Source organism: Sycon ciliatum, chromosome 2, assembly GCF_964019385.1.
Source record: "Sycon ciliatum chromosome 2, ocSycCili1.1, whole genome shotgun sequence".
Lineage (NCBI taxonomy): Eukaryota > Metazoa > Porifera > Calcarea > Leucosolenida > Sycettidae > Sycon > Sycon ciliatum.
In genome coordinates, this window is record NC_088644.1 from 48,817,336 (window position 1) to 48,830,081 (window position 12,746).

The following is a 12,746-nucleotide window of genomic DNA, read 5'->3' on the forward strand; positions in this document are numbered from 1 at the left end:
GAAATTAACTGAATGCTGTTGTGTTCTCTTCTCTTGTGTTTTGTCTCCATGGACAATTGCCATGGCTACTGAAGAAGTGTGAAAGCAGCTGTGACGGGCAAGCCTAGTCTGCATAGCCACGGCGGGTGACGTCTACCTCTCGTGTGTGTGTGTGTGTGTGTGTGTGTGTGTGTGTGTGTGTGTGCGTGCATGTGTGTGTGTGCGTGTGTGTGCGTGTGTGAGTTCATGTGAGCACGTCTGTGTTTAGATGCATGGGATTTTAGGAAATTAGTAAACGGACTTCTTGTTGATAATTTGCTTCTTGGTTCTCTCAATATCTGCTGAATCTGTTCCATACATTCTATTCGCCATGCTCTTTACAACTGCAAGTAAATTTTGCGAATAATTTTCATTGTCGTTGTCGTCTGGTAACAAATTAATTACATCATAGCTGATCGTTGTCCTCCACCAGCCTGCACTGTGAACTTAGCCAGTATAATTAGTTTTTTGAAACTTTTTTCCCTCTAACTAATTTTCTTAGTATGCAGCGTTTGGCTGACTATCGTGTGCAATTGACCATGCCATTCTTTTTTAATTGTTTCTGGCTTTTTCTTGTTTCCGTACACGTGACAATATTGCTGTTGCCTCAGCTTTGGTGTTTTGTATGATAAATAAGTGTAAAGATTATTCCTGATGAAATTTAAACTCTCAGATATTCCAAATACTCTTTCTGCTCTCAGACTATGCTAGGTTCAAGTTTGAACTGAAGCTAGGCGGTTTACAGGAGAGTACGAGATCACCACTGCCTGCCGTTGTACATGTACATGTGTGTGTGTGTGTGTGTGTGTCCCATATGGTGCAGTGGTATGTGCAGTCGATTTCCAATCGAGAGGTTGCGGGTTCAATTCCCGACGATTACGGTCGCACACGTCTTTCTTCTCTTTCTCGGTCTCTTCCTGACTTTTCTTTCATTCTCCTGGGTGGTTACCAACAGCCAGTGTACGCCGGAGTATGTGGTGTGGTGTGTGTGTGTAGAAAAAATGGAAAAATGAAAATAGGGATTCACTGGCCAGAAAAAGTCACTTCAATCAGCTGTGTGGTGGATACCAGGCTAAAAATAGTGGCGGTCAATTCATCAGCCTTGCAAGCTGTTGAATGGTGTAATCCCAGCACAAGTTGCTATGCCTAACATAGCTGTTCGCTATCATCGCTTCCGCGATGGGCAGGTCTGAGGTCTGAGGTGTGTGTGTGGGTGTGTGTGGCGCGGATGCCGGACAACCGCATCCCAAAACAGGTACTGTTTGGCTCCTTCTTGCAGCGTCGCCCAGCACATGGCCCACGCCGCAGATGGAAGGACTGTGCTGTCCGAGATCTACGTGCCCGTGGCGTGGAGGCATCATGGTATGATGTTGCATGTGAGTCTCGCGCGGAGTGGCGCAGCACCTACCAAGAGCCTGACAATGTGCCTGAGCCTCCGCCCCGAGTGGTATGTACGGTATGCGGACGGGATTTTGCACGGAAAGGAGACATGGCTCGGCATAAGTGTCTGGAGGAGCGTGCGCGGCCTGTGTCTGAGCAGCGGGGCGCCAGTCAGTGCGGGCGGTGTGGGCGGTGGCTGAGAAGCCGCGGTGGCTTGGTCCGGCATGTGTGTGCCTCAACGGTGGATGCCGCAGTGCCACCTGGAACTACCGGAGCGTCGGCACCGGCGGAGGGATGTTGTGCCGCGCATTGTGACAGGTGTGGTCGCTGCTTTCGCGGTGTCCGGGGACGGGGAAGGCATCGCTGTTCAAGGGTGGCTCATAGACCAACAGCAGCGGAGCGCTCAGCCTTCCAGCACGTGTGCATATGCGGCAAGCGGATGCGACTACCCGTGCACCTGGAGCGTCATCGAGCGTCGTGTCCTCTCTCTCTCTCTTCTCAAGTTTCCCAGTGATGGGATCACGTGACCCTTTTGCGGCAGTGACTCTACAGGACAGGACAGGTGTGTGTGTGTGTGTGTGTGTGTGTGTGTGTGTGTGTGTGTGTGTGTGTGTGTGTGTGTGTGTGTGTGTGTGTGTGTGTGTGTGTGTGTGTGTGTGTGTGTGTGTGTGTGTGTGTGTGTGTGTGTGTGTGTGTGTGTGTGTGTGTGTGTGTGTGTGTGTGTGTGTGTGTGTGTGTGTGTGTGTGTGTGTGTGTGTGTGTGTGTGTGTGTGTGTGTGTGTGTGTGTGTGTGTGTGTGTGTGTGTGTGTGTGTGTGTGTGTGTGTGTGTGTGTGTGTGTGTGTGTGTGTGTGTGTGTGTGTGTGTGTGTGTGTGTGTGTGTGTGTGTGTGTGTGTGTGTGTGTGTGTGTGTGTGTGTGTGTGTGTGTGTGTGTGTGTGTGTGTGTGTGTGTGTGTGTGTGTGTGTGTGTGTGTGTGCGTGTGTATATGTGCATATCTGTTAACCATGGACTGCTTCTGGCTAGATTAACTCTTGTGTAATCGATGGTGCTAGTGACGCTTAAATCAGATCCACTCTGAATTAGCCACCCACACTATAGTACCAAGTATTACCTTCACTGGGGGCAGAGTACCTGCAGTTGGATCCCAGTCGGATACCCTGATGCCGTTCATCCTTTTTCTGCACCTTGTCCTCACCCACATACTGAGGTGTGGTGAGCCCATAAGTGGGATCATTTTCAAGTCCACCCAGAGTTTCGGGGATTTCAGGGGTGTCGGCTGTTGGGCGGTTCAATAGCCAGTTGAGTCTTCTTTCCAAGATTCCTTTTGAGTCTCTCTCCCCTCTCCCGGGGAGACCCACGTGACCAGTTTTGGCAGTGAGCAACAAGTATGTGTGTGTGTGCGTACGCGCGCACGCGCGTGTGTGTGCCTTGGAGGTCTGTTAGTTGCACGATACTTAGAGATCTCAGCCTCAATCCTGGGGACGGTATCTAATCTTGACTCTCGTCTCAATTTTAACCGTTCAGCCCCAAATAAGTTTTGGGAGTTGCAATTGCATGTGTAGTGTCATTCCAAGGCACTTCCTTGCTATCGCTGTGATGTCCTGTGTGCACGAGACCATACACAAGCACACTCTAGCGTATACTTCAGTAAACCTGGTCGTATTTTAGGTAAACACTGGGATTTATTGTACTGACTGGTCTTGTGTTAAACCTTGTATGACAGTATGACTAGTCTTATCAGGACACGTAACGACTAAACACTGTTCATAACCACTAGTCTTATCAGGACACGTTATGACTAAACACTGTTCATAACCACTAGTCTTATCAGGACATGTTATGACTAAACACTGTTCATAACCACTAGTCTTATCAGGACACGTTACGACTAAACACTGTTCATAACCACTAGTCTTATCAGAACACGTTACGACTAAACACTGTTCATAACCACTAGTCTTATCAGGACACGTTACGACTAAACACTGTTCATAACCACTAGTCTTATCAGGACACGTTACGACTAAACACTGTTCATAACCACTAGTCTTATCAGGACACGTTACGACTAAACACTGTTCATAACCACTAGTCTTATCAGGACACGTTACGACTAAGCACTGTTCATAACCACTAGTCTTATCAGGATACGTTACGACTAAACACTGTTCATAACCACTAGTCTTATCAGGACACGTTACGACTAAACACTGTTCATAACCACTAGTCTTATCAGGACACGTTACAACTAAACACTGTTCATAACCACTAGTCTTATCAGGTCACGTGACGACTAAACACTGTTCATAACCACTACACCACGTTTACTGTGTACTGTTAAAGCTGATTTTTTCGGTGATGTGTTTTATTTGCGGTAACTTCGGTGCCGACAAATTTGACCGAAAATAAAACGCACCGAAATTTTCTCTAAAACCGGTCCTGTATACATGTCGTACTAGTACACTTACCTGGAAAACCGGTTTTACCTAAAATTTCCCTCCACTGAACCGCCGATTTTGGCGAATTCCGAATACACATGTATTGCACATCGAAAATTTCTGCTTTTACAGTATATTATCTACATGTACATGTATATGAAAAACATACAGTACTACATACATGTACATTTCTCATGAATAGTTGTAATTGCCAATCTATAGTTTTGCGTCGTTTTCCGCTTAATTTTCATAACTCAAGAGCTGGTGTGAGAAAGGTGCCCGGTCTAATGGAGTGTGCGGATCTGTGTATTTGCACCTTGACTTATTGCTAGTCATCGGCGGATAATGCCGGCATAATTTTGAGCATAATCACGGCTTTCTGAAAAATAGCATTGCCAAGCATAATTTAGTTGATCCTTCAGCATAACTGCTGCATAAAACCGCTAGGGCCTCAAAGGTCAAAAGTTCACCGTCCAGAGTCCGTTGTTTGTTACAAGGGCAAGGGAATCCTCCTATAAATAGATCTACACCCGGGACTCGGCAGGGAGTCGTACCATACCACGGTATATATCTGGCACGGCTCCGTGAAAGGGCCTGATCTACACTGTAAATGTAACAGATGTCTAATGTTTAGGGCGTCAAAGGTCAAAAGTTCACCTTCCAGAGTTCTATTATTCCTATACATAATTATGCTTGTATTGATGTTGCAGTGGCTACATGTATTTGTATTTTTCTATATTTAACTTTAAGGATTTCCCAAAGGCTTTGAGCCTGTCGAGGGGATCTCCTGCAAGAAGAATGAAATGACAACTTTATGTAGAGGGAGCAGTTAATTGAGGATAGGCTAAGGAAATAGATCGAAGCATACAAAATCTGGTGATTAAGGAGTTGGGATACCGTCAGTGTAATGAATATATCGGCGAAAATGCTGATAGAGAGAATGCTTGAATCCCAGGAGGCTGGTTATAGAGGTAAGAGAAGGCGGTAGGCAATTCCATAGCATTGCAGCTTTGTTGGAAAAGAGGGAAGAAAAACGCCTACCGTGATAATTGATGTGAAGTTTGTTTGGTCTTCTTGGACTTGAAGACAATGAAAGGTGAAAATGTCGGATGTGTTCTGGAGATATATGTATAAATTTAAATAGAGTAACAAGAGCTGATCTTGTCTGCGAAAGTGCAAGGACTCTAAGTCACAAAGGGCGTTTAACTGGGATTTCGTTTCGCATCTATCTACATTGACTTTTTTACGTAGCAAATACTTCCTAGCTACTCTGGCTTGTAAAATATTTAAACGCGCCAGCTCAGCTTTGGTGATGGCATAGGACCAGGCCGAGGTGGCATGTTCCAGGGCGTGTCGGACAAAACCTTTATATAGAAGTAGCTGTATCCTGGTTTCTTATCCATAGCTGAGACTAGATTTTCCATGCAGTTTTCTCCGGAAGTCCACATTTGATCCCGAGTACACATTCTATACATTTTAATGGCATTATAAACATGAAAGAGCACAGTGTCAAGAAGCATAATTTGAGCATAATTTAGTGATTTTCAGAGCATATTGCCAGCATACTGAAAAGCATAATCCGTGGGATTTTTGAGCATTATCCGCCGACGTCAAGTTATTGCTGTACGGCTGTTCACAGAACTAATGACGTGTGTAGCATTGTACTTAGAGGTACATGTATGTTGAAGTACATGTACATGTATGATAGCATGATATAGACTATGCATGCATACATACACTGTAGTCTATATCAGGTGTACTGTACAGGAATAACATGATCAAACAACGACGGATAAACAGTCTCCGTACCTCTGGGGACACCCCAGGCCGTCCACAACGGCGAGAACAAGCACGGATGGAGGCCAGAAACAAGAGCCCGGAAAAGTACAACCGTCCTCCACCAGAGCAGAGAACACACACACACACACACACACACACACACACACACACACACACACACACCTGTCCTGTCCTGTCCTGTAGAGTCACTGCCGCAAAAGGGTCACGTGATCCCATCACTGGGAAACTTGAGAAGAGAGAGAGAGAGGACACGACGCTCGATGACGCTCCAGGTGCACGGGTAGTCGCATCCGCTTGCCGCATATGCACACGTGCTGGAAGGCTGAGCGCTCCTCTGCTGTTGGTCTATGCGCTACCCTTGAACAGCGATGCCTTCCCCGTCCCCGGACACCGCGAAAGCAGCGACCACACCTGTCACAATGCGCGGCACAACATCCCTCCGCCGGTGCCGACGCTCCGGTAGTTCCAGGTGGCACTGCGGCATCCACCGTTAGGCACACACATGCCGGACCAAGCCACCGCGGCTTCTCAGCCACCGCCCACACCGCCCGCACTGACTGGCGCCCCGCTGCTCAGACACAGGCCGCGCACGCTCCTCCAGACACTTATGCCGAGCCATGTCTCCTTTCCGTGCAAAATCCCGTCCGCATACCGTACATACCACTCGGGGCGGAGGCTCAGGCACATTGTCAGGTTCTTGGTAGGTGCTGCGCCACTCCGCGCGAGACTCACATGCAACATCATACCATGATGCCTCCACGCCACGGGCACGTAGATCTCGGACAGCACAGTCCTTCCATCTGCGGCGTGGGCCATGTGCTGGGCGACGCTGCAAGAAGGAGCCAAACAGTACCTGTTTTGGGATGCGGTTGTCCGGCATCCGCGCCACATGCCCCAACCACTCCAACCGCCGATGTGCAATTTTGTCTTTAATCGTCTCGGAGTCTCCCCAGCGCACCAGCAGCTCTTCGTTGGTGATGTGTTCGTCCCACATCCGGCTTCGAGAGACCCCGAGGATGGATCGGATGCACCTCATGCTGAAGGTTGAGAGCTTCTGCAGGTCATGCTGAAGGGGCGTCCAGCACTCAGAGCCATACAACAGCAGGGACAGAACGCAAGCATTGAATACGCACCGCTTGGTGTGCATCAGCAGATGTGGATTGGAGAATACAAACCTCCGAAGAGCACCGCAGGCCCTGGAGGCTTGGGCAATCCTTGCGGCGATGTCCCGGGACGAACGGCAACCGCTGTCCACTACAGAACCGAGGTATTTGAAATGCGGTACGCATTCCACCTCCGCTTGACCAAGTTGGAGGGGAGCGCGGTCAGTAAGCGTGATGCCGGGGCCAACAACACACACACACACACACACACACACACACACACACACACACACACACACACACACACACACACCTTGACCTTTGACGCCCATCGCCAGAGGCGATGATAGCAATGCTACGGCAGAAGCCATAGCAACTTGTGCTGGGATTACACCATTCAACAGCTTGCAAGGCTGAAGAATTGACCGTCACTATTCAGCCTGGTCTACACCATACAGCTATTTGGAGTGACATTTTCTGGCCAGTGAATCCCTATTTTTGGTCTTTTTCATTTTTTTTTTCCCCCGCACACACATCACACCACATACTCTGGCATGCCCTGGCTGTTGGTAACCACCCAGGAGAATGAAAGAAAAGTCAGGAAGAGTCTGAGAAAGAGAAGAAAGACGTTGGTGTTCAACGTCCTTCATCTCCTGCACAGTACTGGAGCAGAGAAAGTTAGATGGTCAGCACCTGGCTGGAGAACAGACGCATGCTCCTACACACTAGGAGTAAGTAGAGTGTTGATATAATGTGTGTACATGTGTGCTCTTGCACGTGCGCGTGCCCGTGTGTGTGTGTGCGTCCACGTGTGTTTGTGTGTGTGTGTGTCTATCTGTCTGTCTGTGTAGGTGCAGGCTCCTGTGTGTGTGTGTGTGTGTGTGTGCACGTGCGCGTGTCCGTGTGTACGTGTGTGTGTGTGATCACGTACCCGTATGTGTATATGCATGTTCAAGTGGTGACACGCCGTCTTCTTGTTTGTACCATTGTCAAGTGATTGATGACCAGTGGAAATTGTTTCTGTGACATAACATTACGAGATGTGCAATTGCTGCAAGCTTCTCTCAAGTTGGAATAAAGTTATGACAATTTGACTGGTTTTGACCCCTGGGGTCAGTCAGTAGGTTTCCTAACTCCTAATGGCATTGTACTGAGAGTATTGTTGCTGTCATTGTTGTAATTGTCAAATTGTTTCTTCTGTTTTGTATATCACATCGGTCACAATGATACATGTTCTCTGCTATTGTGGTGAACATTTGAGTGACGAAATGATGCAAGGTCTTGTCGACTATATTCTTCACTTCCAGTCAGTTGATGTCAATGAAGAAGATAAGACCTGGGTAAGTTGTTGTGTTTTGGATTGTGACAAGAGACATTGCCTGTGCTCAGTATACTGTGCTGGTTCACTGCCATGTGTACGTCTTTGCTGGTGTCTCTGTGTGTACGTCTGTTTCCTTGTTGGTGTGTTTGACCTGTGTATATGTACTGCATGTTCATCTGTGTGTTTGTGTGTGTGTATGTACGTGTGTGTGTGTGTGCACGTGTGTGCACGTGTGTTTGTGCATGTGTATACGTGTGTGTGCATGTGTGTGTGTGTGTGTTTGTGTGTGTGTGTGTTCAGGGCAACTGGACACTCTTACAGTATTGTGCATGGACAGGCAATGCACCTTTAGCAAAACTGCTCATCGAACGCGGCGCTTGCCTCAACGCACAGTCCAGCGTGGTAAGAAATAGTGTTACTCTAGAGTCTGGTTGTCTCAACTGAATTCTCAGTTTGTATGTTCTTACATGTCTGTTCATCGTTCGTACTCGTATGTCCTTTTGTCCACGTGTGTTCATGTTTGCACTCTCATCTGTTCATCAGAAACGACATTTTCATTGTGCAACATGTGTTATCTTGTAGGCTCACGTGTGTTCTTGTGCGCATGTGTGTGTGTGTGTGTGTGTGTGTGTGTGTGTGTGTATGTGCATGTGTGCCAATGGGTGTGTACTCACATGTGCACACAATGACTTGTAATTCTTCATGTTTGTTCATGTGCCTGTGGTCCTGCATGTGTGTTCATGTGTGCACGTGCATTGTTGTGTTTGTTCTAGTTGTCCAGGTCTGTGTCGGTGTGTGGTTGTAGTAGTTAGTGTAATGGTTGTATAGCAATACTCATCACATTCTCTCTTTCTCTACAGTTACTAAATACTCCACTGCACTGGGCAGTCCAGGAGAACAAGATCAATGTTGTCAAGGTGATACTGTCACATGACAGTGACGGTGTCACCTTGGATACTGCACTGCTTGACCTTGTAAGTATTTGATTGTGTGTTGTTGTGAAGTGAACAGTTTCTACTCGTCCTTCTCACCTGTCCTGCCTCTCTCTCTCTCTCTCTCTCTCTCTCTCTCTCTCTCTCTCTCTCTCTCTCTCTCTCTCTCTCTCTCTCTCTCTCTCTCTCTTTCTTTCTCTGAATGGACAGAGTGTTTGATTGTGTTTGTTAGAACGAGTAAGGAGTGATGAGTTGTTGTTATTGTAACGAGTACAAGGAAGACATGCAGTTGTTCCTGACGAAGAGCTGTGATTGTTTTCGAAGAGTGAAGTGAATTTAAGTGCTTGGATACAGTTCTAGGACAGGGATGTCAATGAGGAAGATGTTGTTTGTCATGTGAGTTATTTCAAGAGGTCATTGGCTAGTTCTCATCGTCGATAATGTGCTTGTTGTTCTGCATTGTTCATTTTCGTGACATTGTAAATTTCTTCGTTTTTTGACTGAGTATATCTGTTGTTGTTGTTGTGCTTGTGATGTGTTCTTGTGCTACTCAGTTAGGTCTCACAGCATTGGACAAAGCAAAGGAACGTGGTCGTGATGAATGTGTGCAGCTTCTCACACAGCATGAAGCTGACAAGGTATGTGTTTATTTTATAGTTCACGAGTGAGTAAATATGTATGTAGTGAGTGAAGTGTGTAATGGTGGAGTATGGCTGAATCATCGACTGTCATTCAACCAGAAATGCCAACCAGCTGGGTCTGTTTTGCATACTCGGGATTTTGATTTTCTGTACTTGTCAGTGTTTTGCGTGCTAACGTGTACTGACGTGTGTTGTCGGTTTTGACACACACATGCACTTCGCTCCCTGAATTTGTACTGCAAGATACATGTGACTTGTACCCACGACAGAATGTTTTGTGATGTCTGAAGTCGTAACATGGCAAGCACTGACTTCGCAAGGATATTCCATTACTCAGCTTGCGCTTGCCACGCTTCAACATGTTTACGTAAACAAATCCACGGTTCGCGTGATCCTCGGCTGGAAGCTGAGTTTTCCGCATCCGCAGGAACGCCACCACCCTGTGGGGGGGGGGGGGGGGGGGCTGTGAGGGTGTAGGGGTGTGTGCACGTCGGGTGGGCTTGCAAAGCGGAAGAAATCCCTGCAAGGTCCTTGTCAACCTGTGATGTATACCCAATGTCTGCCCAAGTGCCCATGCCACAGAAGGGCACCCATTGTAACTGTGATGAAAAAGACCATGGCAGCTCACAGGGCTGGCAAATACGTGACTGGTCTGGGGATTGTCCCTGCCGTGCGGTAGGGGTATCCAGCTTTTGCAGACACGCATTGGCTGTGGGGAGAGCTGGTTACTGCGAGGATGTGTAGGGGCAGGGGGGGGGGGATGTGTAGGGGCCGTGGGGGCCTGTGAGGATGTGTAGGGGCCGTGGGGACCTGTGAGGATGTGTAGGGGCAGTGGGGTGGGGGGGGGGGGAGGAGTATGTGTTGGGGCCGGGGGAGGGGGTGGGTGGAAGATCCTGTGAGAATGTGTAGGATGGCGGGGGGGGGGGGGCTGTGAGGATGTGTAGGACGGAGGGGAGGGGGGTTGTGAGGATGTGTAGGACGGAGGGGAGGGGGGGGGGGGCTGGGATGTTTTGATGGTTGTAGGGGTGGGAACTGTGATTGCGTAAGGGGGTGGGGGGCTGTGATGGTGTAGGGGTGTGTGTGTGGGGGGGGGGGGGGGGAGGGGCTGTGAGTATGTTTAGGGTATGGGGGGGGGGGAGTGAGAGGGTGTGAGTGTTGGTGATAACTACTGTTTCCTCCAACGAAAAACTCCTATTTTTGTCGTTATTCAATTTGTTGTCGTGTGTATCTTGTTCTCTCTATTGGTAGTGTGTGCGTACACGTATGATAACGTTCAGATCTGTGTCAGTGTCTTTGTCAGCGATGTGTGTGGATATGACAAACCATTCTGTTGATTCCCCTCATTCAGTCGTTGGCTATCAGATACCAGTGGGCAGTGTAGTCAGCAGTGTAGTCGATAGTGTAGGCTGTAAACCCTGTGCACTCACTGAACTCACTATGTGTTTTGTTATGTGTCCAGGCAAAGAAGAAAAGTAAGAAGCCACTGCTGTCATTAGAAACTGGTGAGGGATAAACTGCTGAGTGATTATAATTGACTTTCAACAGAGAACACATCTCAAACGATGTTGTTCTTGGCATTGTCGTCATCACTGTCATCATAGTCGTCAACACTGCTATTTCTATCTTGTGATCAAGATTGATTTATCAAAGTAATGTGGTATTTCCTGTTGTTCTTTCCCTTTCGGAAATTAACTGAATGCTGTTGTGTTCTCTTCTCTTGTGTTTTGTCTCCATGGACAATTGCCATGGCTACTGAAGAAGTGCGAAAGCAGCTGTGACGGGCAAGCCTAGTCTGCATAGCCACGGCGGGTGACGTCTGCCTCTCGTGTGTGTGTGTGTGTGTGTGCGTGTGTGTGTGTGTGCGTGTGTGTGTGTGTGCGTGTGTGTGCGTGTGTGAGTTCATGTGAGCACGTCTGTGTTTAGATGCATGGGATTTTAGGAAATTAGTAAACGGACTTCTTGTTGATAATTTGCTTCTTGGTTCTCTCAATATCTGCTGAATCTGTTCCATACATTCTATTCGCCATGCTCTTTACAACTGCAAGTAAATTTTGCGAATAATTTTCATTGTCGTTGTCGTCTGGTAAACAAATTAATTACATCATAGCTGATCGTTGTCCTCCACCAGCCTGCACTGTGAACTTAGCCAGTTGTATTAGTTGTTTGAAACTTTTTTCCCTCTAACTAATTTTCTTAGTATGCAGCGTTTGGCTGACTATCGTGTACAATTGACCGTGCCATTCTTTTTTATTTGTTTCTGACTTTTTCTTGTTTCCGTACACGTGACAATATTGCTGTTGCCTCAGCTTTGATGTTTTGTATAATAAATAAGTGTAAAGATTATTCCTGATGAAATTTAAACTCTCAGATATTCCAAATACTCTTTCTGCTCTCAGACTATGCTAGGTTCAAGTTTGAACTGAAGCTAGGCGGTTTACAGGAGAGTACGAGATCACTACTGCCTGCCGTTGTACATGTACATGTGTGTATGTGTGTGTGTGTGTGTGTGTGTGTGTGTGTGTGTGTGTGTGTGTGTGTGTGTGTGTGTGTGTGTGTGTGTGTGTGCGTGTGTATATGTGCATATCTGTTAACCATGGACTGCTTCTGGCTAGATTAACTCTTGTGTAATCGATGGTGCTAGTGACGCTTAAATCAGATCCACTCTGATTTAGCCACCCACACTAGTACCAAGTATTACCTTCACTGGGGGCAGGGGTACCTGCAGTTGGATCCCAGGACGGATACCCTGATGCCGTCCATCCTTTTTCTGCACCTTGTCCTCACCCACTTACTGAGGTGTGGTGAGCCCATAAGTGGGATCATTTTAAAGTCCAACCAGAGTTTCGGGGATTTCAGGGGTGTCGGCCGTTGGGCGGTTCAATAGCCAGTTGAGTCATCTTTCCAAGATTCCTTTTGAGTCTCTCTCCCCTCTACCGGGGAGACCCACGTGACCAGTTTTGGCAGTGAGCATTGAGCAACAAGTATGTGTGTGTGTGTGTGTGTGTGTGTGTGTGTGCGTACGTGCGCACGCGCGTGTGTGTGCCTTGGAGGTTTGTTACAGTCTGTATCGGCTATAGAGTGACCGGATAAAATATATCGGCTACAGTGATAT

At 47.5% G+C, this 12,746-nt stretch overlaps 1 protein-coding gene and 1 long non-coding RNA gene across 2 annotated transcripts in view; both read left to right on the forward strand.

Annotated features, from left to right (window-relative positions):
• LOC135810315 (ankyrin repeat and SAM domain-containing protein 3-like) overlaps window positions 1-775 on the forward strand; it is an 8,577-nt gene extending 7,802 nt beyond the window's left edge. Inside the window, exon 8 of the mRNA XM_065323803.1 lies at window positions 75-775. The gene's annotated coding sequence lies outside the window, so the exon portion shown is untranslated. The remainder of the gene's footprint in view (window positions 1-74) is intronic.
• Window positions 776-9,550: 8,775 nt separating this feature from the next.
• Window positions 9,551-12,086, forward strand: LOC135810933 (uncharacterized). Its single transcript, XR_010552469.1, has 3 exons — window positions 9,551-9,631; window positions 11,094-11,136; window positions 11,393-12,086. It is a non-coding gene; the product is annotated as an uncharacterized LOC135810933 (long non-coding RNA).
• Window positions 12,087-12,746: the final 660 nt, after the last annotated feature.